The 27482-nt window shown below is 42.1% G+C and overlaps 1 protein-coding gene across 4 annotated transcripts in view; it reads left to right on the top strand.

Moving 5' to 3' along the window:
• Positions 1 to 9184: 9184 nt before the first annotated feature.
• LOC146389141 (TANK-binding kinase 1-binding protein 1-like) overlaps positions 9185 to 27482 on the top strand; it is a 32843-nt gene continuing 14545 nt past the window's right edge. For 2 of the 4 annotated variants that reach the window (XM_084926847.1, XM_084926850.1), the window contains exons 1-2: positions 9192 to 9294; positions 20223 to 21267. The gene's annotated coding sequence lies outside the window, so the exon portion shown is untranslated. Of the gene's footprint in view, positions 9295 to 20222; positions 21268 to 27482 lie in introns of all 4 variants that reach the window. The other 2 variants (XM_084926848.1, XM_084926849.1) reach the window with 2 other exon arrangements.

Here is a 27482-nt window from a genome sequence, read left to right on the forward strand (position 1 = left end):
ACTGTACTTTGTTATTTTCTCGGTAGAAGATGTGCAGATAGTAAGGGAGTGACAGTGGAGTACGCGACTCTCAACCTGCTGCCCATGCTTGCACCATCATAGCCACCATCAGCCTCAAATACACACTCATAGTTCTTCATAGTCTACTTTCATAGTGTTTCATTGTTTATGTTCATGTGCCTTTTGTAAATAAACTTTGTTCATGTCACTCAGTGCCTCTGTCTTGAATCTGCTTTTGGGTCCAGATCACGCTTGGCTTCGGCCGTGACACTTCCTGTAGAGTGCAGTGGAGTTTTTAACCCTATAATCTCTATAATCAATTCCTTGGTCTTTGTTATGTTGAGCTGCAGACACCACTTGACAAAGGAGACCATCACAGCCCGAAACTCCATCTCATCACCCATACCGATGCATCTCCTGCCCCTGCCCATGAACGACAGAGAAAATTGGACCAATACCAAAAATGAAATTGGATGGTTGTTACATTTACAAGAATCTAACTTGTAATTTGAACAAAATAATTTTATGTTCTGGTGGTGAACATAATTAAATCATTCATGATGAGCATGAAATTCAACAACTTAAAACATGTTAAATATATTTTTGTTGAGATGACATGATGTAATCTAGCAAGAGTGGTTAGTTGAAACACTCATGATATCAAAAGATCACGTGAGATTTCAAACCACAGGAATATCACTGGGGTTGTAAGACGCAGAAAAGCATACACACACCATGGGTATGCTATTGCTATTTATTGTGGTTTAACCTGTCAAGGGCAAAAATATAAGGAAAATTCTCTAACAAGGCTTGTAGTCGCAGCTTTCCTGCTTTGTGGAGTGACACTGTTGCCTCACAACATAACATTCCTCAGTTCAAATCCACCATAAGGCCCCATGTTTGCATGGGTTCTCTCCAGTTTCTCTGGCCTCCTCCCATGTTCCAAAGACATGCAGTTAGTGGAATTAATTGGTGATTTTAAATTACCCATAAGTGTGACTGTGAGTGCAAATGGTTGTCTGTCTCTCTGTGTTAGCCCTGCGATACACTGGCGACCTGTCCAGATTGTTGGATCAATTCAGTTAAATTCAGTTTGACTTAACTGCAGTAAATAAGTTGATCCATCATTAACTAATTAAGTTTGTCCAATTTTACATTAAGTTCAAATAACAGAACTGCATAATGCTAAAATAAAGCAATTTATTTTTAACCAATAAAAATCCTTTTCATTATTTTTTTTATGTTCATTTAAATTTTTGAGCGTAGTACTTTATATAACCTTATATAATAATAATATACCAATGTTAAATCTGACACTGCACGTGATTTCATTTTGCGCGCTTTGGATCATGGTTTGAGGGAGGCATCCATCTCAGTCAAGTTGAGCAGCCGCCTCTAGTTTTGTTACCGAAAAAAGGAAATTGAATGGTTGTTACGTTTACAAAAGTCTAACTTGTAATTTGTAAAGTGTAACAAAATAATTTCATGTTTCTATGGTGAACATAATTAAATCATGTCTGTGAAGGTTCTCAGTCATCCAGGTCATTGTAGTCAAAGGAGCTTGCAAATTAAAGTGTCTGGACTTCTTTAAGTTACTAGAAGACATTTCACCTCATCCGAGAAGCTTCTTCAGTTCTAAGGTCAAATGGTGGGGAGTCCCAGATTTAAACCTAGTGGGAGTATCCCCCCACAGAGGGACAAAAGGACCCCCTGATGATCCTCTAATCGCCTGAGCCAAGGTGTGAAACTGGGTGTGGGTCCCAATCAGCCAGAGTTTCGGGTGAGCTCATTGTGAAACCTGGCCCCACCTTATCATGCGAATTCCTGAGGTCAGATGGCCCAGGATGTGAGTGGGCGTTAAGGCGTCTGGGGAGGGAACTCAAAACTGGATTATAGATGGCAGACAGTTGGTGTCGTAAACCACCGCCTCACCGATGGTCGCTCACAGTGGACATAGATGGCTTCTTTCACTCCCCTTTCAAACCATCTGTCCTCTCTGTCCAAAATGTGAACATTGGCATCCTCGAAAGAGTGTCCTTTTTCCTTAAGATGCAGATGGACTGCTGAGTCTTGTCCTGTGGAGGTGGCTCTTCTATGTTGTGCCATGCGCTTGTGAAGTGGCTGTTTGGTCTCTCCGATGTAGAGGTCTGGGCATTCCTCGCTGCACTGTACAGCATACACCACATTGTTAAGTCTGTGTTTTGGAGTTTTGTCTTTTGGGTGAACCAGTTTTTGTCTGAGTGTGTTGCTGGGTCTGAAATGCACCGGGATGTCATGCTTGGAGAAAACTCTCCTGAGTTTTTCTGATACACCGGCTACATAGGGGATGACAATGTTGTTGCGTCTGTCCTTCTTATCCTCCCTCGTTGGTGTCTGGTCTTCTTTTCTGTGCCTCTTTGCTGACTTTAAGAACGCCCATTTAGGATAGCCACACGTTTTGAGTGTTTCCTTTACATGTGTGTGTTCCTTCTTTTTTCCTTCAGGCTTAGAGGGAACATGTTCTGCCCAGTGGTGTAGGGTCCTAATTACTCCAAGTTTGTGTTCCAGAGGGTGATGGGAGTCAAAGAGGAGGTACTGGTCCGTGTGTGTGGGCTTCCGGTAAACTTCGATGTTGAGGTTGCCATTCTCTTCAATGTGCACGGCGCAGTCCAGGAAAGGCAAACAGTTATCCTTTGTGTCTTCCCTGGTGAACTTGATGTTTTTATCCACAGCGTTAATGTGCGCAGTGAAGTATTCCACTTCTTGTGCCTTGATTTTGACCCAGGTGTCGTCTACATATCTGTACCAGTGGCTGGGTACTCTTCCTTTGAAAGAGCCAAGCGCCTTCCTTTCCACTTCCTCCATGTAAAGGTTGGCTACAATAAGTGACACGGGGGAGCCCATGGCACAGCCATGTTTTTGTCTGTAGAAGCCTTCGTTGTATTTGAAATATGTAGTGGTGAGGCAGAGGTCTAACAGTGTGCAAATCTGATTGGGTGTGAAGTTGGTCCTGTCTTCCAAGGAGCTGTCTTCTTGTAGTCGTTTTCTGACCGTCTCCACGGCCTCCGTGGTGGGTATGCAAGTGAAGAGAGAGACTACGTCAAAGGACACCATCGTTTCATCTGGATCCAGGGTAAGTTTCTGGACCTTGTCAGTGAAGTCGGTGGAGTTCTTGATGTGGTGTGGGGTGTTCCCCACGAGAGGAGCAAGGATGGTAGCAAGGTGTTTTGCAATGTTATAAGTGGCTGAGTTTATGCTACTGACTATGGGTCTGAGTGGGACAGCTTCCTTGTGGATTTTAGGAAGTCCGTAAATGCAGGGTATGGCATCCCCTGGGTAAAGGCGGTGATATGTAAGGCGGTCAATGATTTTGTCCTTTTCAAAGTCTTGAAGGCAAGTTATAACTTTCTTTTTGTAGCTGCTTGTGGGGTCTCGCTTTAAGGCTTCGTAGGTATTGTTGTCACTGAGGAGAGTTGTGATCTTTGTATGGTAATCTGTAGTGTTTAGGACCACGGTGCATCTTCCCTTATCAGCTGGTAAAACAGTGATGTTGTGGTCTTTGCTCAGGGAAGCGACGGCCTTCTTTTCTTGTATTGTGAGGTTGGACGGAGGGACTTTGGCACTGGAGAGGGTGGCTGAGACTTTCATCCTGATTTGCTCTGCTTCTGTCTGTGATAATTTATTAATCCGTATGGCGGTTTCTGTGGCTGTGATGAGGTCCACTATGGGCAACTGTTGTGGAGAAATGGCAAAATTGAGTCCTTTGGCTAATACTCTCTTTTCAGGTTCAGTGAGATTCCGGTCTGAAAAGTTCTTTACCCATTTCTCCTGACTGTCTTCAGGTGTGTTTTCTTCTCTGGGTTGTGTAGGTTCAGAATGAGGAGTGTGTGTTTTTGACAGCAAGGTGTGAAATTTCCTGCGTTGTCTTTCTTTTCCTTTAGAGTGTTGGGCCCGCTGAGCCTTGTCCACAAACTTGTAAACCTCTTCTAAGATTGGAGAGGGTAGAAGGATTTCCAGTTCCTGCAGAGTCTGGCTGATCTTGATCTGGAGGGCATCTATAGTGAAATGGACCTGTCTTATCCTTTCACTTAAAAGGTGATTTTGTGCTCTCTGCAGAATCAAGTCTGCTCTGTATCCCCTGACAGTGGATCCAAGGCGCAGGGCCTTGAGGCGACTTTTGTTGTGATTTGGCGCTATATAAATAAAATTGAATTGAATTGAATTGAGGAACAACTCTGCTTTGTCTACATCTTAGGTTGAAACGGAGATGGTTCCTATAATCCGCTAGTTTCCTTGATTCCCTTTCATACTCCCGCACCAGTTGAAGGGTGTTCCTCCCAAAATGTACGGCAATATGTCTGTGAAGGTTCTTAGTCATCCAGGTCATCGTAGTCAAAGGAGCTTGCAAATAAAAGCGTCTGGACTTCTTTAAGTTACTAGAAGACGTTTCACCTCTCATCCGAGAAGCTTCTTCAGTTCTTTTTTTTTTTTTCATATTTTTATTGAGAGACAAGTGTACATTAGTTTACAATGACAATACAATCTGTTCCCCTCACATATTTTTTAGTTTTTCTTACACGAACAGATACAATAATACACACACACACACACACACACACAGGCACACCCACACACACGCTTAAATAAAATTGACAAAACAAACAAACAAACAAAACAAAACAAAACCTAAGAAGAAACCCAAAACAAACACAAACAACAAACCCCAAAACACACACACACAAAAAAAAAAAGGGGGGGGGGGGGGGGATATGATATTAATCAGCTGGTAGAGCGTTTAATGACTTGCAATAGTTTACGAAGGGGCCCCAGATATGATAAAATTCTCTGTATTTGCCCTTCGCCACAAGGCCTATCTTTTGCAATTCAAGAAATGACATCACATCTCTAAACCAAAAAGAAACTGAAGGTGGCTTTGAAGATTTCCAAAGGAGTAAGATGCAACGTCTAGCCAAAAGTGATGTAAAGGCTAATATTTTGAAGTGTGTAGGGTCGGTTAGACCAGTGTTGACTGGAAGCCCAAAAACAGCCAGAAAAGGGTCCATGCAGATTTGGGTCCCAAGAGCCTTGGAAAGAATAACTGAATACTGACTCCAGAAGCCATGGAGTCTTGGGCACAGAAAGAACATATGACCTAGGTCACATGGGGTGGCATGACATCTCTCACACTGATCCATCACTTGTGGGTAAATCTCAGACAGACGAGACTTTGAATAGTAAACCCTGTACAACACCTTGAACTGGATAAGTTGTAACCTGGCACAGGACGTACTATAACGGACATTGGATACTGCTTTCTCCCATTGCTGATCCGAAAAAATTACTCCTAACTCCCGCTCCCAAGCCCCCCTAATTTTAACAACTGAGTGGACATTTAAATCCATAAGTTGTTTATATATTAAAGATATAATTGACTTCTTATTGGGTTTAAGGGATAAGAATTCCTCCCACGGTTGGACATTTGGAAGAAGAGGGTAGGAGTGTCACGGTCTGCGGAGACAGGCCGTGCGGTGGTGTGTGTGATGGACCCAGGTGCGTACACAAGTGAGTAGACGGGAGTGAACTTAACAGAAAGCGAGCCTTTATTATGGCTGAAGACAAAGTGTACAAACAAAGCAGGGATAGCGTGACTAAACTAGACTATAACTAAACTGGGAAAACTAATACTGTGACAAACTAAGAAGACTCAGAGACTATGATGATCACTGCAACGACTGACCGTGAAAACATGGAGGTGAGAACACAGACGACGCGACACTGCACACAGCAAGACTGAGGACTAAATACACACATGAGGTGATCAGGGGAAGTGGAGACACATGAGGACACAGCTGACTAGAATGAAACATAATTACAGCACAGGGGAGAGTAAACCTAAATGCAGTGAACAGAGAACACCAGACTCTTTCAAAATAAAACAGGAAACCCAGAGACATGAAGATAAATCATGACATGAACTTAACATAACCACACAGACATGAAACATGACAGGTAGACGCACGAATCAGAGAGACTGAGTACAGGGGGAGATGACAGAAACAACTAAGAAATAAAGGACTAAATAGCCACCTAGAAATTAACTAGATCAAAAATGGACACAAAAATACACAAAACTCAAACACTGGGTCACACGACCCAGCCCATGACAAGGAGGGGAAGAGAGCAGAAGTGCAATGCCGTGCCTGAAAATAACGGAATAGATTGGTAGCCGGAAGATTTGTTTCTGAACACAGGTCTAAAAAAGTTAAGAAAGTGCCATCTTTATAGAGATCCTTAAACGTATTAATACCATGATGCTTCCACTGTACATAGGTACCATCAATGAGGCCAGGAGTAAACAGATGGTTCTGTGTGATGGGCATGTGTACTGATGCAGAGATGTACTTAGACTAGACTGTACCACGGGATTTTGGGTGAAATGAGAAGGCTTAAGTGGTAGTGGAGAGAACAATAAAGCTTCTAAGGATGAGGAAGTGCACGACAGGCGCTCCAGTTTGCACCACAGCAGTTCTTGAGATTCAAGCCAATGGGTCAATTTGTGAATATGAGAGGACCAATAGTAAAATAAAAAGTTAGGCAAGGCAAGACCACCATCAAATGTCAGTCTCTGTAATAATGATTTCCTCACCCTGGGATGTTTCCCTCCCCACAAAAAACGATGTAACTAGCTGGTCTAACTTTTTGAAAAAAGCTTTAGGTAAAAATATAGGAATACTCTGAAACAGAAATAACAATCGAGGCAAAATGTTCATCTTTACAGCATTGACCCGACCAATTAGGGACAAAGGTAGCGATTTCCATCTCTGAAAATCTGATTGAATTTGAGTCATTAAAGGGGAGAAATTGGAAGAGTGTAGAGAAGACAAAGTACGAGTCACATTAACTCCCAAATATTTAAAGCCGGCAGGGCTAAGTCTAAAAGGAATGTCAGATTGTTTAAGTGTAAGACTTAAAGAATTTATGGGGAAACACTCACTTTTAAGAAGATTTATTTTGTAACCTGACAGAGAGCCGAACTTTTTAATAGAGACACAATCGATGGTATACTAGATAAGGGATCAGAAACATATAGAAGCAGGTCATCTGCATATAAAGACAATTTTACATCAAGGCCTCACCGGGAAATACCATGAAAATGAGGAAGGGCCTTCAAAGCTATAGATAGGGGTTCAATTACAATAGCAAAAAGTAGGGGGGACAGGGGGCAACCCTGTCTCGTGCTGCGTGACAATGAGAAGTAGCCAGAGGAAACACCATTTGTATAGACACTGGCTTGGGGTGCCTTGTACAACAGTCGAATCCATGAAATGAATCTGTCCTTGAAACCAAATCTTTGTAAGACCGCAAAGAGAAAGCTCCACTCTACACGATCGAAAGCTTTCTCAGCGTCAAGTGAGATAACTACTTCTGGATTAGTGGTGCTTCTTCAGTTCTAAGGTCAAATGGTGGGGAGTCCCAGATACAATAATTAAATCATGTAGTATCTGTATGAAATTCAGTAACTTAATTTGTTCTTGTTGAGATGACATGAAATATTCTAGTAAGAGTGGTTAGTTTCTGGACATGAAATTCACAAGATCACATGAGATTTCAAACTGCAGGTAAATCACTGGAGTTATAAGAGGCAGACAACTACACACACACCACGTGTATGCTATTTATTATGGTCCTGGGTTCAAATGTTAACTAGACTCTGGACTTTGTTGAACATTATGTAATATGAAGACAACATGTAGTATTTAAGTGACCAAGTAGTATTGGGGTAAAAGTTAATGAATAGTGTTGGAATAAAATGACAAAATTGTGAAGGATTAAAATATTCCAAGAGCTCAACTTACTTCATCTAAACATTTTTCAATCACGTTTCATCAACACAAAATGCACAGGTTATTGAATATGAATAAGTTGTGTTGGTTTAACTAAGTTGTTTAAGTTTCCACCAAAGCAAAGCAATTGTGTGCAACCAATGTCCACTATTGAATTAGGTAAATCCAACATGTTCTTTTTTTCAGTGCAGGGGCCCTCTCTAGTTTTAAGATTAGGCTTAAAACGTTGCTTTTTGATAAAGCATATATAGTAAGAACTGGATCAGGTGACCCTGAATCCTCCCTTAATTACACTGCAATTGGCCTAGGTTGTGGCTTCCCTTTGATGCACTTAATATTTCTTCTTTACTCATCTTTTTTCACTATGTGTTTATACACCTCTCTGAATTTAATCTTTAGTTATTATTAATCTCTGGCTCTCTTTCACAGTGTGTCTTTTATCTAGTCTTCCTCCCATCACCTCCACCTGGTCGCAGCAGATAGCTGTCCCTCCCTGAAAATGGTGATGGCGGAGATTTCTTCCTGTTAAAAGTTTTCCTTCCCACTGTTGTCAAATGCTTGCTCAAAGGGCTCCTTTGACTGTTAGGGTTGTATCCTTATTATTGAAGGGTCTTTACCTTACAATATTAGGCACCTTGAGATGACTGTTGTTTTGATTTGGCGTTTTATAAATAAAATTGAAAATTAAATGTCATCAGGGGAGGAATGAAAGGGGGAAGGGTAGATTGTTTTTGTCTGAATACAATGGGATGGTTAGCACTGTTGCCCCCAGGTCCTGAATTCAATTCCAGCGTCAGGGAAAGGATGGATTTGCATGCGCTCCTCGTGTCTCTGTGGGGTCTTTCTGGGTACTCGGCTTCCTCCCACAGTCACCATATGTGCAGTTAGTGGGGTTAGATAAATGGTGATTCTAAAGTGGCCGCACCATAGGTGTGAGTGAATGGTTGTCTGTCTCTCTGTGTTTGCCCTGCAACAGACTGGCGATCTGTCTGGGGTGTACCCTGCCTCTCGTCCTCTGCCATCTGGGACAGGCTTGCTAAGTTGTGTAGGAGGAAGAAGGTGGATGAATGGATATTGTGTTGTGTGTAGATGAAGATCAGATCACACAGATTGTTGCATGTCCAAAATGATTTTGTTAACCCGTGTATATGCAATCCATCCATCCATCCTTCTCCTTCCCCATACCCAATTCAGGGTTTTCGTGAGGCTGGTCATAGAATGTGAGAAAGCCTACACCTTGTTCAAAAGTGTTTCTTTATGAATAACTCCCCTTTAGACAGTTTAGTAAAAAAGTTTTGCGAGCTGGTTTTCCTCAGTATTCATCTTTTCGCTTACCCTCCCCATGTTGTTAAAAGGGGGAGGGGGAAGTACACTCAACCCCGCCACACACACTGCTGATGTCAGACTCCAGTCATGTCGACCCTCCTCAGGATCAACGATACCATCATGTTCATGGCGTTTCTTCGGAGCCGTGAGTAAAAGTAGCTTTAGTGCCTCATGTGTCCTCTCTTCTCTCTAATTTCCGATATTGTGCGTGTTGCTGCAATCTACTGTATCTGCTGTCCTGTTATGTTACCGGCTAAAACATGTCTGCATTTCGAAACGGGTCAGGATGACATGCTTTAGTGGCGCAACGGAGGATGCTCTCGGGGAAAAGCATCAGCAACACCGTTGTAGCGATTTTTTTTAAAACACACATTAATTTATTGTTACATCACAGAAAGATTATTTTCTTTTTTACCCGGCTCGACAATAGCGCTTTGTATAGATTGCAATATCCCCCTGCAATATAAGCATGGATAGAGAAATATAATGACATACACTTGACACAGTGAGACTGTGTGTTTTTGCGTGTGTGACTATTTGCAGTTATGACTAAAGGAGCAATGGAGATGCGAGGCTTTATCAATCGCATTAGACGTGTTACCTTCAAGTGCTGTCGGGTTTTGGACACTTTGTCAATACCTTAGCTAATTTCCTCTTAGAGTGTAAGGGGGGGGGCTTTTCGGAAATGTGCAAATCACAAAACGTGCTATTCACACAATAAGGTTAGTACAGACATGACCCTACTTTTGAAATCGCTTTTGAAATGAGCTGAGATGGCCTATTTATAACTCAGACAAACTGATCATATAAATGGACTGGTTATTATATAGCACTTTTCTGCATCATTTATACAACACGACTCATTCATCCATTCACACATATTCTACAGGTGCTAGTAAGTGCTTTCTATCTAACATTTACACGCATTCATTCTCCAGTGAATACATCAGAGAGCAACTTGGTGTTCAGTGTGTGAGGATACTTAGGCATGCAGACTGGAGCAGTGAGGATGGACCACTAACCTTCTTATTAGTAGATCACCTGCGCTACAGCCAAAATAGTATAATACTGTTCTTCCCCAAAACTAATGATCCACTGCATATGAGCACTGTAATAGCTTACCGAATAGAATACACTGAAGCTTAAATTAATATAAAATTTCGGAAAAAGATTAAATGTGCTCTCACTGACGGCCAGCATTGAGTGTTCATCTATTACTGAATGTATAAAATTGCTGGACTAAAATCATCAATCACATTATAGCTAATAATCAAACAGTTTTGTTGTGACACTTGCATGATCAGTTTTCTTGAATTTTCTGCATAATGATGCATAGCAAAGCATGACTTAAATGTGCCTTTTCTGTGCACACTTGGATGGTCATGCTTTAAAAAAGAGAATGGTCTAAAATAGAGACCTAGTTATATGAGCAGTGCTTACATAACCTAGAGATCGTTATGTGAGAAAATCCCAGTAGATCAACAGTTTCTGAAATACTCACTGATGCCAGACTAGCCCGTTTGGCACCAATGACCATGCCACATGTAATTTCACTTAAATCACCTTTTTTCCCCCTGTTCTGATACTAAGGCTGGACTTTAATCATTGTGATCACATCTACATGCCTAATTGCACTGAGTTGCTGACATGTGATTGGCTAAAATTTGCAATAAGCAGTTCAACAGGTAACCTAATACATTGTCTGGTGAGTGCATACAGTGGGTAAAATAAGTATTGAACACGTCACCAATTTTTTAAGAAAATATATGCTACTGACATATATATGCTACTGACATGAAATTCTCATCAAATGTCTCAACCCATCAAATCCACACATGCAAATAAATCAAACCATAGAAGTACATAATTAAATTATGTGTACTAATGATGCAGAAATGACACAGGGAAAAGTTTTCAGGATTCAGGTCAGGTCATTGGCTGGGCTAGTCTAGGAGGTTTACTTTCTTTCTCTATAAGCAAATGAGCGTTTCCTTGGCTGTGTGTTTGGGATTGTTGTTTTGCTGACACGTCCCTCGTTTCACCTTCATCATCCTGGTAGGTGGCAGTGGATTTTTTTTATCAAAAATGTCTCAGAACGTCTTTCCATTCATCTTTCCTTCAATTATATGAAGCCTCCCAATGCTGAATGCCAAAAAACAGCCACATACCATGCTGTTCCTACCTCCAAACTTCACTGTTGATATGGTGTTTTTGGGGCGATATGCAGTCTGTTTTTACCTCCAAACATAGTGTGTATTATGGCATCCAAATGCTTTAGTTTTGGTCTTAATTAATCAGGCTATATCCTGGCAGTATTTCACAGGCTTGTCTAAATGTTGGTCAGCAAACTGTAAACGCGGTGTGGTGAGTGTCCATACATGGTTGAGCGCATTACTTATTGCTTTCTTTCAACCAATTCTACCTGCTGATTTCAGGTCTTTCTGTAGCTCTCCACAACTGGTCCTTGGCTCTTGGAAAACTCTTCTGATAATTCTTTTCACTGCCTTCCTGAAATCTTGCGGGGATCACCTGGTTGTGGCCTGCTTATGGTAAAATGATGTTCTTACCAATTCTAGATTATGGCTCCAACAGTGCTCACTGGCACATTCAGTAGTTTAGGAATTCTTCTGTGACAAATCCCATCAAGATGTTTTGCAACAATAAGGTTGCAATGGTCTTGAGAGAGCTCATTGGTTTTTACCCATCATGAGATGTTTCTTGGTAATGAGACACATTTTTTAAAATAGGTCAGTTGGGACTGAATCAGCTGACGTTAATTCCTGCTTTATTTTGACAGTCTCTGTGTACTGTGTGTTCAATTTTGCTTTCCCTGTCCTGTTAGTTCATCGTTTAATTATCCTGTGTGTATTTTAGTCTCCCCCTGCTTGTTGTTGCGTCATCCCTGTTTGCTGTGTGGTTCCCTGTACCCTATACTTTCCATGTTTTCTAGTTCCCAGTTCCTAATTTCTCCCTCGTTAGAGTTTTTTTTAGTGATGTTCCGTTTGAAGCGGAGGCTCCGGTGCAAAAAACCAAAAACAACACACTGCTTCTGAAGCAGTGTCGAGGCTTGGTTCGGCTAACCCGAGTCACATGATCAGTGATGTGTGAAGCTTCATTTGGTACGTCTCTGCTTCAATACCTGTTTCCATGGTTTATAATGAAGGGAATCATTGGCAGGATTTGTGCTGTGTTGTTGTGATTTTGTGTGAGAGAGCGAAGTATGTGACATATTGAGAGACATGGAGCCAGCGAGGAAGAGAGGACATTATGCCTATTCCTAAAGAAAAAATAAATAGAACAGTCTTATGTGTTGTTTTTATTTTACTAGTTTTTAAAAAAATTCTACCCCAAGGTAAAAAAGTACCTAAAATACATTATACATATAAGTTATAATATATTATATACAAGTGTAGCTGCGCATTGGTTAATTACATAACCATGTGGAAATGGGGACTTTAGCATACTCCCAACCTATTATAAGAGCGTGTTGTATATTATTATAAAGAATGTTTTGCTTTCAAATATTAAGAAGTCAAACAAAAGGAGACCATAACACAGCACGTTTAAGCAAAAGTTTATTTATCAAAAGTATTTATTAATCAAATAATCATTCTTTTTCACCCCCCCCCCCCCCCGCCCCCCCATAAATACATACATAAATTCATACATACATACATACATAAAAACATGTTCAAAGCACCTCAGTCACATGATATTAAACAGAAACTGTCAACTCAGCTCTGTAGGAAGCAGTTCATTTCAAGCTGTTGATTCAAGCTGCTCTTCATACTTTTGGCCACAAGATGGCACAAAAGAGGACTGTTGAACAGCTTCGAGTAATGAAACCTTTTTGAATACAAGCTTCAATGTTTCAGAAAGCTTAATTTGGCCATCATAGCTGCCACCTTAAAACTAATTCCCTTGTGTTCGAGTCCTGTGTTTGGGTTCTGCCTTGCCTGTCACACAGCCACATATGACATTCAATCTGTATAGGGATTACAAATACAGAGTACAATACAGACAGTTTTACTAGTTCTCCTACTTTAAATGCTACTGAAACCTGTACAAGCCAACCAATAACAGAGGAATATAACGACACAGACGGCATAACATTATGACCACTTGCCTTATATTCTGTTGGTCCCCCTTTTACTGCCAAAAGAAACATGGGGAGTCATGGTCATATGCTAGACGCTTGAAGATGTACTGTAGTATCTGACAACAAGATGTTAGCAAAGATTCTTTGAGTTCTGTAAGTTGTGAGATAGGACCTCCTGGATTGGAATTGCTTATCCAGCTGTGTGTGTGATATTCTCCGTTTGACTTGGTTTGTTGAAGTGTTCAGTTTTGAGTTGTATGGAGGGGATTTTTACTTAGGTTGTGTTTTTGTTCATATTTGGTATTTATAGTTATCATTTTTAGATTTTCTTCAAGGTTGTTTTTTCTGTCCTCCTGTGTTCCCTTTGTCAAGTCTGCCTTTCTCTTAGATCTTCCGTGCTTAGTCAGTCTTGTCTTCATGTTTATTTATCTTTTGTCTATGTCACGTTCTTTTGTCTTCGTCCCTGTCTGTGTTTATGCATCTTGTTTTATTCTTTATATGTCTTTACATGTGCTCTGAAGCTTCGGCACAGTACCTCCCATCACTGTGTTCCCTGTGTGTTTCGCATTTCCCCATTAGTATCCTGAGTTTCTTGTAATTTTGCCCCGTCTACTTTTTTGTAAAGTTGTTTTGAGCTTAGTTCTGTCCCTGAGTTGTGCATATTGGGTCTCAACCTGCCTACTACACAGCAACGCATGACACCAGCACATCAGAAAACAGAGACAGACTCTTTAGTAGAGATATCATCTGAATTTCAGGAGCGGGACCACTCCTCCTTCACGCCCCCTCCGGCCTCAGCCTATAACCCCCCCCCTTCTCCAATACCTGCTGTTCTCATTTTCATGCTCCCCCTGCCCCCCCTTTTCTTTCCTCTCTTCTCTTCTCCTCTTCTCCTCTCCTCTCTTCCTTTCCTCCATTTATTTCTCGTTAGTACATGGGGATCTGCCCGGCCTGAGAGCCGTTGCCAGTCCCCTTCAAGGCCTTCCCTAAACCACAGCACTATACACACTTCCTCATCCCTCATCGCCCATCGTTACCAAGGAAGTGGTCCCTGCTAGTGAATTGTCATTGTAGCAATGAAACATTAAACAACGAAACTGAGTTGCAATTCTCTCAGTGCAAAAAGAAGAAAAAATAAAGTAAACAAAAGAGATTACACATTCAAATCCACTTCCAAATCCAGTCCCAGCTGAAGTTGATCAGACCCCAGCTTGCATCCCAGCAGCAACCGTCCATGGATCATGGATATGGATGTTTTAGCAATGTGCTGGGGGAACTTCAATTGCTTCCCCAGATGGGGTTGCAGCTTCCAGGCTGTGTAGAGAAGACCTGACCTTGTCCTTTGCTGTTGGCAGGGCTTCTCTCCAGCTTTGACAAAGGCAATTCTCTTCGTGGCAAGATGTTATTTTCCAGAGATGATTGCATTGCCTATGCTTTCTGCCACTGCTTTCAGCATTTGGTTGTTACGCCAGTGGTAGCAACCTTCTGCAGAGCCTTTGGACATCTACTCTGTAGATGTTCTAAGTATCCCCTTTTTGAGCATAGCTGACAGATTGGTGTCTCATGCTTGCCCTACATAATAGAGATTGGCTGGGCTTGGTAGGGCATGGATGAGGAATCAGACACAATGGACATCCGCTTGCATGATGTTCCTCAGGTGATTTTCCACTGTAGCTTACGCTCCCGTTTTGTCCAGGCCACCTGCTGCCTGAGCCCCACTGTCCTACACATTTGCTCTTCCTTCACATCTGCTCAGTCCTCTTCTTGGATTATGTGGTCTCTCTCATTTTCTCTAGCCTTGTCCATGTGAGGCTTTTGGGGGGGAAAAACAAGCAAGCTCTCCTGGATTCCAGTGTACCCACCAAATCCTTCTGCCTGAAGAATGACTTGGCCACCTCCACAGCTCTCTCTGCCTGTTCAGTGATACAACTTTTAAAACTTTTCACTAGCTGCCCTGATATGGAGGGGATGCCAATCCTATCTAAGAAAGATGGAATTTGTCAGCCACTTTCCCCCTTTTTAGCACCATAGAGTTTGATTTGGTGGGCTTAGTGCTCATCCTTGCCCAGGTAAAGGTGAAGTTTCTCAAGGCCTTGCAAGATGTCCTTACCTCCTGGATATTACAACAACATCAGTTAACTCCTGGAACTGATGTTGTTGTAACAGTCAGGTCATCCATAAATGCTCTTATCGGATGACTGAGATGGTACATCTGGTTATAATCCCTTTTTCCTGCCGATGACAATCTGATGTTTCTGTCCTAGAAGTGACGGTCAACATGAAGATCCTTGCTACTCTGCTCTCCGAAGGGTCCCCAACCTTCTACCTCCTTAGGATGTCTTGAAGGTCAGCTAGTGCTTGTTTCTTCTTTCTTCTCACTACACCTTATATCTTTTTTGAAGGTATGGAGCTCTTGCCTCAGCTGGATCTTGATGGCTCTGGTGTAAGTGGTTCTGGTGTAAGTGGGCTTGGTATCTACTTTCTTGACAACACTGTATCTTTCTGCTGCGTAGCCGCAAATTATGCTAGTCATTGTATGGAGTCGGCGGTGTGAAGGTACTCCTTCGGTTCTTGGTGGCGCTGTCACTTGGTGTTCGCTCGCTCTGCGGTAGAGTATCACTTCCTGTTCCTGCTCAAACACAGTGGTGTTTCTGAGTAGCTTATTTGCTTAGCAATTTAATTAACAACTTTTAAATACATTCTTCTTTCATAGTATAATCTTCACGTGCTTCATCCGAAGCACACTTTCTGTGTACTCACTACCTAATTTATAGCCAAAGTATTCACTCACTGTCTCTGTACTGTTTCGCTAGCTTAGCTTAGCTCGTAGCCGACTCGTTAGCAACATTGCTACTTCACCTGTCCCTCCTGCACTTTCTTGCTCATTGTGTCAGATGTTTAGTTACTCCTCGGCCTCCTTTAGCAGTAATGATATCTGTAACAAATGTAGCATATTTGCAGCTCTGGAGGCCAGGATTACTGAATTGGAGACTCGGCTTCGCACCCTTCATTCACCCGTAGCTAGCCAGGCCCCTGTAGCTGGTGCAGCCGAAGATAGCGTAGGCCCCGCTAGCTGTTCCCCGGCAGACCCCAAGCAGCTGGGGAAAGAGGGCGGCTGGGTCACGGTGAGGAGGAAGCATAGTCCTAAACAGAAGCCCCAGGTACACCACCAACCCGTTCATGTGTCTAACCGTTTTTCCCCACACACCCGCCGGGGGTCAAACTCTGGTAATTGGTGATTCTGTTCTCAGACATGTGAAGCTAGAGACACCGGCAACCATAGTCAATTGTCTTCCAGGGGCCAGAGCAGGCGACATTGAAGGAAATTTAAAACTGCTGGCTAAGGGTAAACGTAAATTCAGTAAAATCATAATTCACGTCGGCAGTAATGACACCCGGTTACGCCAATCGGAGGTCACTAAAATCAATATTGAATCGATGTGCAACTTTGCTAAAACAATGTCAGACTCTGTAGTTTTCTCTGGTCCCCTCCCCAATCAGACCAGGAGTGACATGTTTAGCCGCATGTTCTCCTTAAATTGCTGGCTGTCTGAGTGGTGTCCCAGAAACGATGTGGGCTTCATAGATAATTGGCAAACCTTCTGGAGGAAACCTGGTCTTGTTAGGAGAGACGGCATCCATCCCACTTTGGATGGAGCAGCTCTCATTTCTAGAAATATGGACAAATTTATTAAACCCCCCAAAATATGACTATCCAGAGTTGGGACCAGGAAGCAGAGTTGCAGTCTTACACGCCTCTCTGCAGCTTCTCTCCTCCTGCTACCCCCCCAAAAACCCATCTCCATAGAGACTGTGTCAGCTTCCAAAAAGACAAAAAACAAACTAAAAACCAGCAACAAACAACTTAAACATAAACAATTACAAAGAAAGAACAGTACAGTATCCACATCTGAACCAAAGAGTAAAACAGTGAAATGTGGATTATTAAATATTAGGTCTCTCTCCTCCAAGTCTCTGTTAGTACATGACTTAATAATTGATCAACAAATTGATTTACTCTGCCTTACAGAAACCTGGTTGCAGCAGGATGATTATGTTAGTTTAAATGAATCAACACCCCCGAGTCATTCTAACTACCAGAAACCTCGAAGCACAGGCCGAGGGGGCGGTGTGGCAGCAATTTTTCACACCAGCCTATTAATTAATGAAAGACCAAGACAGACTTTTAATTCACTTGAAAGCCTGATGCTTAACATTGTCCACCCCAGCTGTGAAACTCAGAAACCAGTCTTACTTGTTATCATCTATCGTCCACCTGGGCCTTACACAGAGTTTCTGTCTGATTTCTCAGACTTTATATCTAATTTAGTTCTGAGCTCAAATAAAATAATTATTGTGGGTGATTTTAACATCCATGTAGATGCTAAAAATGACAGCCTCAACATGGCATTTAGTCTGTTATTAGACTCAATTGGCTTCTCTCAAAATGTAAAAGAACCCACCCACCACTTTAATCACACTCTAGATCTTCTTTTAACATATGGCATAGAAACTGAACATTTAACAGTGTTTCCTGAAAACCCTCTCCTGTCTGATCATTTCCTGATAACATTTACATTTACAATAATTGATTACACAGCGGTGGAGAGTAGATTTTATCAAAGTAGATGTCTTTCTGAAAGCGCTGTAACTAAGTTTAAGAATATAATCCACCCACTGTTATCATCTTCAATGCCCTGTACCAACACAGAGCAGAGCAGCTATCTGAACGCTACCCCAACAGAGGTCGATTATCTTGTTAATAATTTCACCTCCTCACTACGTACGACTCTGGATACTGTAGCTCCAGTGAAAACTAAGGTCTCTAATCAGAAGTACCTGACTCCGTGGTATAATTCTCAAACACGTACCCTAAAGCAGATGACTCGTAATCTGGAGAGGAAATGGCGTGTCACAAATTTAGAGGATTATCATTTAGCCTGGAGAAATAGTTTGCTGCTTTATAAGAAAGCCCTCCGCAAAGCCAGAACATCTTACTATTCATCACTGATTGAAGAAAATAAGAACAACCCCAGGTTTCTCTTCAGCACTGTAGCCAGGCTGACAAACAGTCAGAGCTCTGTTGAGCCAACCATCCCTTTAACGTTAACTAGTAATGACTTCATGAACTTCTTCACAAATAAAATTTTTATCATTAGAGAAAAAATTACCAGTAATCATCCCACAGATGTAATATTATCTACAGCTACTCTTAGTACCATTGATGTTAAGTTAGACTCTTTTTCTCCAATTGATCTTTCTGAGTTAACTTCAATAATTACTTCCTCCAAACCATCAACGTGTCTTTTAGACCCCATTCCTACAAAACTGCTCAAAGAAGTCCTGCCATTAATTAATTCTTCGATCTTAAATATGATCAACCTATCTCTAATAATCGGCTATGTACCACAGGCCTTCAAGCTGGCTGTAGTTAAACCTTTACTCAAAAAGCCATCTCTAGACCCAGCAGTCTTAGCTAATTATAGGCCAATCTCCAACCTTCCTTTCATATCAAAAATCCTTGAAAGAGTAGTTGTCAAACAGCTAACAGATCATCTGCAGAGGAATGGTTTATTTGAAGAGTTTCAGTCAGGTTTCAGAGCTCATCACAGCACAGAAACAGCTTTAGTGAAGGTTACAAATGATCTTCTTATGGCCTCTGACAGTGGACTCATCTCTGTGCTTGTCCTGCTAGACCTCAGTGCAGCGTTCGATACTGTTGACCATAATATCCTATTAGAGCGATTAGAACATGCTGTAGGTATTACAGGTACTGCACTGCAGTGGTTTGTATCATATCTATCTAATAGACTCCAATTTGTGCATGTAAATGGAGAGTCCTCTTCACACACTGAGGTTAATTATGGAGTTCCACAGGGTTCAGTGCTAGGACCAATTCTGTTTACATTATACATGCTTCCCTTAGGCAGCATCATTAGAAGACATAGCATACATTTTCACTGCTATGCAGATGACACCCAGCTCTATCTGTCCATGAAGCCAGATAACACACACCAATTAGTTAAACTGCAGGAATGTCTTAAAGACATAAAGACCTGGATGGCCGCTAACTTTCTGCTTCTTAATTCAGATAAAACTGAGGTTATTGTACTCGGCCCTGAAAATCTTAGAAATATGGTATCTAACCAGATTCATACTCTGGATGGCATTACCTTGGCCTCCAGTAACGCTGTGAGGAACCTTGGAGTCATTTTTGACCAGGACATGTCCTTCAACGCACATATTAAACAAATATGTAAGACTGCTTTCTTCCATTTGCGCAACATCTCTAAAATTAGAAATATCCTGTCTCAGAGTGACGCTGAAAAACTAGTTCATGCATTTATGGACTACTGTAATTCATTATTATCAGGATGTCCAAAAAACTCACTGAAAAGCCTTCAGCTAATCCAAAATGCTGCAGCAAGAGTACTGACAGGGACTAGAAGGAGAGAGCATATTTCTCCTGTTTTGGCTTCCCTTCATTGGCTTCCTGTTAAGTCCAGAATTGAATTCAAAATCCTGCTCCTCACATACAAGGTCTTAAATAATCAGGCCCCATCTTATCTTAATGACCTTGTAGTACCATATCACCCTATTAGAGCACTTCGCTCTCGCTCTGCAGGCCTACTTGTTGTTCCTAGAGTATTTAAAAGTAGAATGGGAGGCAGAGCCTTCAGTTTTCAGGCCCCTCTTCTGTGGAACCAGCTTCCAGTTTGGATTCGGGAGACAGAAACTATCTCTACTTTTAAGATTAGGCATAAAACTTTCCTTTTTGCTAAAGCATATAGTTAGGGCTGGACCAGGTGACCCTGAATCCTCCCTTAGTTATGCTGCAATAGACGTAGGCTGCCGGGGGATTCCCATGATGCATTGAGTTTTTCCTTTCCAGTCACCTTTCTCACTCACTATGTATTAATAGACCTCTCTGCATTGAATCATATCTGTTATTAACCTCTGTCTCTCTTCCACAGCATGTCTTTTATCCTGTCTTCCTTCTCTCACCCCAACCGGTCGCAGCAGATGGCCGCCCCTCCCTGAGCCTGGTTCTACCGGAGGTTTCTTCCTGTTAAAAGGGAGTTTTTCCTTCCCACTGTCGCCAAAGTGCTTGCTCATAGGGGGTCATATGATTGTTGGGTTTTTCTCTGTATCTATGAAGCGCCTTGAGGCGACTTTTGTTGTGACTTGGCGCTATATAAATAAAATTGAATTGAATTGAATTGAAAGGCACCTGAAGGCCAGTACTTATGAGTGGATTCAAGCGCAGACACAATACAGAGCAGTGTTAAGGCTTTTACAAGTTTTATTGTAAACACAATGATGGATAAACATGCCGAGATGTGAGAACTTGGCAGGGAATATGTTTAAGAATCTAAGTGTAGCTAGAATGGTAACTGGTGAGATGCCGGTTTCTGATTTTGTGGCTAAAGACACAAAGAAATCAAGGTAAGTACACAGCATGAAACAAGAAGTTATGAGGCCTGGTTACCACCATGAGGTAGCTGATGAACTGGCGGAGAACAGATGGCAATGCTGGCCTTAGGTACCATCCTGCTGATTGCCACTGATTGACGACAGGTGGAGAGATACAGGTAAAAACTGTACAATATAAAGCGCCTTGAGGCGACTGTTGTTGTGATTTGGTGCTATATAAATAAAATTGAATTGAACTGAATTAAAATTACTGGACATTCCCACGATCATGACAGGCAGTCTGGATCTCCTTTCGGTATAGCTTGGATGATGTTCATCACGTTGCTTTTGATGGACACTTTCTGCCCTGAATGCCGTCTTTCTGTGCTATCAGCTGCCTTTCCAAGGGAGGGTGAGAGAACATGAGACACAGGGCTGCATTCTCAGACCCAGGCCCAGCAGCGGCTGCACTTTCTCCATGTCCTGAGGAAGAACAACCTGGACCAGAAGCTGCTGCTGACTGTCTACCGCACCTCATTGGAGAGCATGGTTTCCTATTGCCTGGGTGTCTGGCCCACAGATGAGAACAGGAAGCATGCACATAGGGTAACGCTGCTGAAAAAAATCTTTATTTTTTATTTATTATAGCTGTCCTCCGCCACCCTGGAGGCCGTCAATTGCTCCTCCTGTCTCAGGAAAACAAGGGCCATCACAGGTGGCCTCTTGCATCTTGCCTGCCACCTGTTTGACCCGCTGCCCTCCAGACGGTACCTTAGGTTTATAAGGGTCTCACACCTCCAGACTCACAAACAGCTTTTCCCCCTGGGTTATCTGGATTGTAAAAAAGAGATCATTTATCCTTCAGATGCAGATGTACAGCTGAGTCTAAAGGTCTCTCTTTCAAGGATGCCAATGTTAAAATTTTGGATAGAGAAAACAGATGGCTTTTTTTTTGGTAATTTATTTCAACATGTGAACAATATACAAGTACATTTAGAAAAGAAAATAAGAAAGAAAAAAAAATACTATACAAATTACATACAAAAAAAACCCGTTCTGATTAATTTACATGTTGAAAGGGAGTGGGAAGAAGTAAACACTTATTTAATCCCACCCCTTTGCCATAAATTATCAGTTAATATTTAGTCAGCTTCCTTACTGATATAATTTGTAATAAAAATAGTGAACAGATTTCTGATATACTATATACTATAATATCACATCATGAGGTTTTTTTTTTTTTTTTTTTTGTTAAATAGAGACATTCACTTAATTTAAATATTTTCCTTTTCTTTATAGTTCGAGAAGATCATATTTTTATAACTCTTTTTGAACAGTTTTATGTTTGGACATTGCTTTAATTCCATATTCAGACTGTTCCATAGTTTCACTCCATGAACAGAAAACATGGCTTGAAAGAGGAGTGAAAGAGGAGGTGGCTATGACACCAACAGTCTGATGTCTATAATCCAGTTTTTGAGATCCCTTCCCAGATACCTTAACATATAGCACTCACATCCTGGGCCATTTGACCTCAATAAATAATATAAATCACATGATAGGGTGGGGCTAGGTTTCACTATGGGTTCACCTGAAACCTTGGCTGATTGTGTCCCACACCGTTTTCACACCTTGGCTCGTGTGATTAGGTAGAGGATCAATACAGGGTCCATGACCCTCTTGCGGACACTGGGGCTGGACCAGGCATGGATGAGGATGCTTGACGCTGCAGGCGTGGATGAGGATGCTAACACTGCAGGCATGGATGAGGATGCTGCGAAGCTGAAGCTGCAGGCGAGGCTGAGGATGCTGCGAAGCTGAAGCTGCAGGCGAGGCTGAAGCTGTCGATGCTGCAGACGAGGATGATGCTGATGCTGCAGATGACAGCGTGGGTGTCGCAGGCGACGGCGCTGCAGGCGACGGCGCTGCAGGCGACGGCGCTGCAGGCGACGGCGCTGCAGGCGACGGCGCTGCAGGCGACGGTGATGGCCGGACGGGCTTCTCGGAAGCAGCAAGCAGCAAGCTGAAGCGACTCCTCGGACCTCCCAGCGAAAGCAGGATGCTGGAGCAGTTTCTCGGACCCCCCAGCGGAAGCTGCCGATGATGGTTATGGCTGGACGGGCTCCTCGGACCCCCCAGCGAAAACAGTCACAGAACCAGCAGGCACGTTGGCGTCTGGCACACATGAGGCAAAACCAGCAGGCATGGGGGCCTCTGGCACACATGAGGCAAAATCAGCAGGCGTAGGAGCATACACACACTATAAATACACACAAGGTAATGAGGGAATGACACACAGGAGGGGAGCACAGCTGAACCTAATTCACAAGACGAGACACAGACCTACAAAGTAAAACAGGAAACACACAGACTGTTTTACAACACAAATTCGGGGACACGAACAGAGCACAGAGGACAGACACAGGTAGGGCTGATAAAACACGGAAGCACCAAACCCTAAGAACTAATACAAAATTAGAATTAACACAAAACACAAGATGAAACCAAAAGGAAACACAAAACGCTGGGTCAACGACCCAGGACCATGACAATCTCTAATAATCGGCTATGTACCACAGGACTTCAAGCTGGCTGTAGTTAAACCTTTACTTAAAAAAACATCTCTAGACCCAGCTGTCTTAGCTAATTATAGGCCAATCTCCAACCTTCCTTTCATATCAAAAATCCTTGAAAGAGTAGATGTCAAACAGCTAACAGATCATCTGCAGAGGAATGGCTTATTTGAAGTTTCAGTCAAGTTTCAGAGCTCATCACAGCACAGAAACAGCTTTAGTGAAGGTTACAAATGATCTTCTTATGGCCTCTGACAGTGGACTCATCTCTGTGCCCTTACTGCTAGACCTCAGTGCAGCGTTCGATACTGTTGACCATAATATCCTATTAGAGCGATTACAGCACGCTGTAGGTATTACAGGTACTGCGCTGCAGTGGTTTGTATCATATCTATCTAATAGACTCCAATTTGTGCATGTAAATGGAGAGTCCTCTTCACACACTGAGATCAACTATGGCGTTCCACAGGGTTCAGTGCTAGGACCAATTATGTTTACATTATACATGCTTCCCCTAGGCAGTATCATTAGAAGACATAGCATACATTTTCACTGCTATGCTGATGACACCCAGCTCTATCTATCTATGAAGACAGATAACACACACCAATTAGTTAAACTGCAATTAGTTAAAGACATAAAGACCTGTATGGCCGCTAACTTGCTGCTTCTTAATTTAGATAAAACTGAGGTTATTGTACTTGGCCCTGAAAATCATAGAAATATGGTATCTAACCAGATTCTTACTAACAGTATTACTAAAACCATTTAACTCAGTTACATCACTGCCACATTAATCCTAGAAGCACTTCGGTATAAGATGAAACTCCACAGATACAAAGAAAAAGAAGAATGGAAGCCAAAATCAGGAAGGATGTTAGTTAACTAATGATAAAGAGGTACAACAGGGTTTCCATAACAGAGGGTCTGGAATATGCCATACAGAGACTCACAGCTCTGGTCACTTAGCTGAAGAGATATACCAGAGAAGCAGAGGCCAAAAGAATAAATGGCCTGTTCTCCAAAGATCCATCCATGGTGTATTGTCAGCTTCAAGGGCAGACCTACCCAGAAATGAAAATAAGCAATATTAGAAGAACATCTGAGAGAAAAAGGTGTCCCACTACACCAATGCCAAGTGGCTGGTGGGCCTAAGAGTAGGAAAAAAGCAACCTCCAAGAGATCAACATCACAAAGGAAGGTATCCAACAACAGCATGAAGAGTTGGAGCGCACCAGGACAAGACATTGTCCCACAACTACTGAATGAAGAAGCTAATAGCAATCTATGGATTGCAGTATAAATAAAATGTCTGCTAACAGTATGTACTCATTCATACTGTCCAACACAGGGCAGAACAATAGCTATCAAAGAGGATCCCTAAAAGGGGTAAAACAACATCAAGCTATTGGCCAATTATCTGCCTCTCCACAACATGGAAGCTCCTCTCAGATATCATAGCACCCAAGTTGAATAAGCACATGAGTCAATATATGAGCACACTTCAGAGACATATTGCAAAAAAAACAAAAAACAACAACAACAACAATAGGGCGTAAAGCCCCAGCTATTGGTTCACAGAGCAGTTGACCAGACAGACCCGAGCATTGTCTGTATTGGCTACAAGGCACTCTGTGACTCAATGCACAGCACATGGATACTGGAGTCCTTAGCACTATACAAGGTTAATAATGCACTTATAACATTCATCAGGAACTCAGTGTTGAACGTGGAAGACAACACTGAAGGCCAACTCCAAGGCACTATCTACCTTCAAGTGCAGAATATACCAAGGTAATGCACGGTCCCTGCAGCTATTCCGCATAGGCCTCAACCCCCTAAGCCAGCTCATCACGAAGAGTGGAAGAGACTGGAATATACATTCAGGACTAGAATGACCATCAGATACCTTGTGTACATGAATAACATCAAGCTGTATACTACTTCAAGTAAGACATTAACTCACCTTCAATACATATGCCAGATACCCAGCTGGAATAATAAGTTGGCCAATAGAGGAGATAAATCCCACTGATGCCAGACCAAGAAAAAAAAACAAAAAACATGACATTTCTTTTCTTTGTATTTTCTACTTATTTGGGGCAAGAGTAACAATAATCTTTGTATTTTTATTCAAAGAACCCCATAGATTTTTATATTTAATCATACTTCAGAAGTAATTTTAGCATTAACTTCATGTAGTAGAATTAAAGGTGTCTATAACAGAACCTTTAAACCTAGTTCACACTTTAAACCTGGCGAGGCGTGATTACAGATGTCGCTCAAGTGCGTCTGTGGTCCATGCAGCGGCACCGCAGACCACGCGCCTCCACATATCATATAAACTCCAATAAATAATCAGAAGAGTTTTTGCGGCGGCATCCTTCCGTGTCAAGAAGTGATGTTGTAACATTCAGACAGGTGTTCTTTCAGGTATGCCAGCATCAGTGTGCATGACTGAGAAGTCCTGTCCATGAGTGGCAGTCTCAATCGCATGCGTCGCAGACACAAGGAGACGTCTGATGAGGCTGGTGTTTGTCTGCCTCCCTTCTGGCTCTCTTTTCAGAGATGTGTGCAGCCCTGTTTTCCTCTGCCTTTTCCACTCCCCTCCTGACAGTGAGGTGCCAGACTGAGCGATCAAGTGTGCCGGGTTTTCATGCCATGGTATTTATGCTGCACAGTTTCATGTCTTTTTTACAGACATCTTTAAAGTGCAGCCATGGGTGCTTGGTCTTGCTTGGTTGCAAGCCCTTCATCAACTCGCCAGGTCCTTCAAGGATGCAGCCAAGTTCCATTTGACTGATGTGGCCAAGACAATGAAGGTGCCACTCACAAAGAAGGGCAAACATGCTGTCCATGTTTGTGGATTTCAGGACCTCTGAATTGGGCACTTTGTTTAGTCTTTGAATCCACAGAATGCGCTGCAGGCACCTCAGGTGGAAGTTTTCTCTCATGCCTCATGTAGTTGGTCGAGGCTTCACTGCTATAAAGAATGATTGTAGGTTGTACCCATTATGGCGATGTTTTGGGGGGTGTTCTTTACCCTGTGCCATGACTTGCATCTTCTTTAAACTTACAGCAAGCCTGAATTCCTTGTAAGCATAGAAGAGACAAGTAACAAGCTGTTTCAGGTGTCTTCCTTGTGGGATGTTAAGCCTGTGTCATCAGCAAAGAGCAACTCAAGTATAGAGTAGAAACAGTGTGTGGATAACATGGATGTAGAATCCACTGTGTTTGTGTTTTAGTGAAGGGGTAACCATGTGATGAATACATATGGGCTTGCTCTGGTCTGTCCTTGGCTGATGCTGATTGTGCTTCTGTAAAAATCCCTTAATAATACAGCTAAGTGAATTGATTTGAAAATTTAGAGCCAAAATGGGGAAAACGACGACAAACACAGGCAGTATGTGGGCTGAATGTGTGTGAGAGAGGCAGAGACTTTGATGTGAGGGGTGGGATGGTAGGGGGTGCATTGGAATTATGTTTTTTGTTACATTCAGCATGAACAAAATGTGTGGTTTTAACCATGGTCACATGTTTGAGTGACTCTCTGCTGCCAGCCATTCCTTTTTCTTTCCTTTTTTTATTTGAAAATATTAATTTCAAGTAAACCAATATGAATCAGTATGCATGAGAACAGTATCCAGAATCACAAGCAATAGATTACATGTTGTTTCTGTTCCACAAACTGTCCTGAGCTGTTGTTGGTCTGTTAAAGATCCATATGCAAACTTTATACCACTAAAGGATATTTGGAATGGATATTTGCAGTTAATCAATCAATCAATAAAATATACAGTACTGTGAAAACAGTGGGGAGCCACCCCTCATTACATTTTGCTTCCAAGGAGATGTTCTGGTGGAGTTGCTCTCCGGGGTTTTTGAAGACCTTTCAAACCATAACAAAGTCTCTTGTTTGTTAGGCAACTGTTCGGCCACCGTCATATATAAATCAGTTAAGCATAAAAAGGCACACACCACAAGAGACAAAACAGTACTGTATCTACATATAAAAAATAATAGAACAGACAGACAGAATCGGAGACAATGACACACTAGATGAGAGATGGATCTGGCTGATCACTTGATCTACTACTACTTGCTGAAGAAATAGTCTCAGTGGAATGGTGGCATTCAAGAAGCCATTCCTAATAAAGGGAAATAGGGACAAAAGGATAAGTAACCAAAATTACACACAAACTGGACTGGACGTTAGTTGGAGCAGGTGGAGTGATGAATCCAAATTCA

The sequence above is a fragment of the Perissodus microlepis genome, chromosome 4 (assembly GCF_051167445.1).
Source record: "Perissodus microlepis isolate ML-2025 ecotype Zambia chromosome 4, ASM5116744v1, whole genome shotgun sequence".
Lineage (NCBI taxonomy): Eukaryota > Metazoa > Chordata > Actinopteri > Cichliformes > Cichlidae > Perissodus > Perissodus microlepis.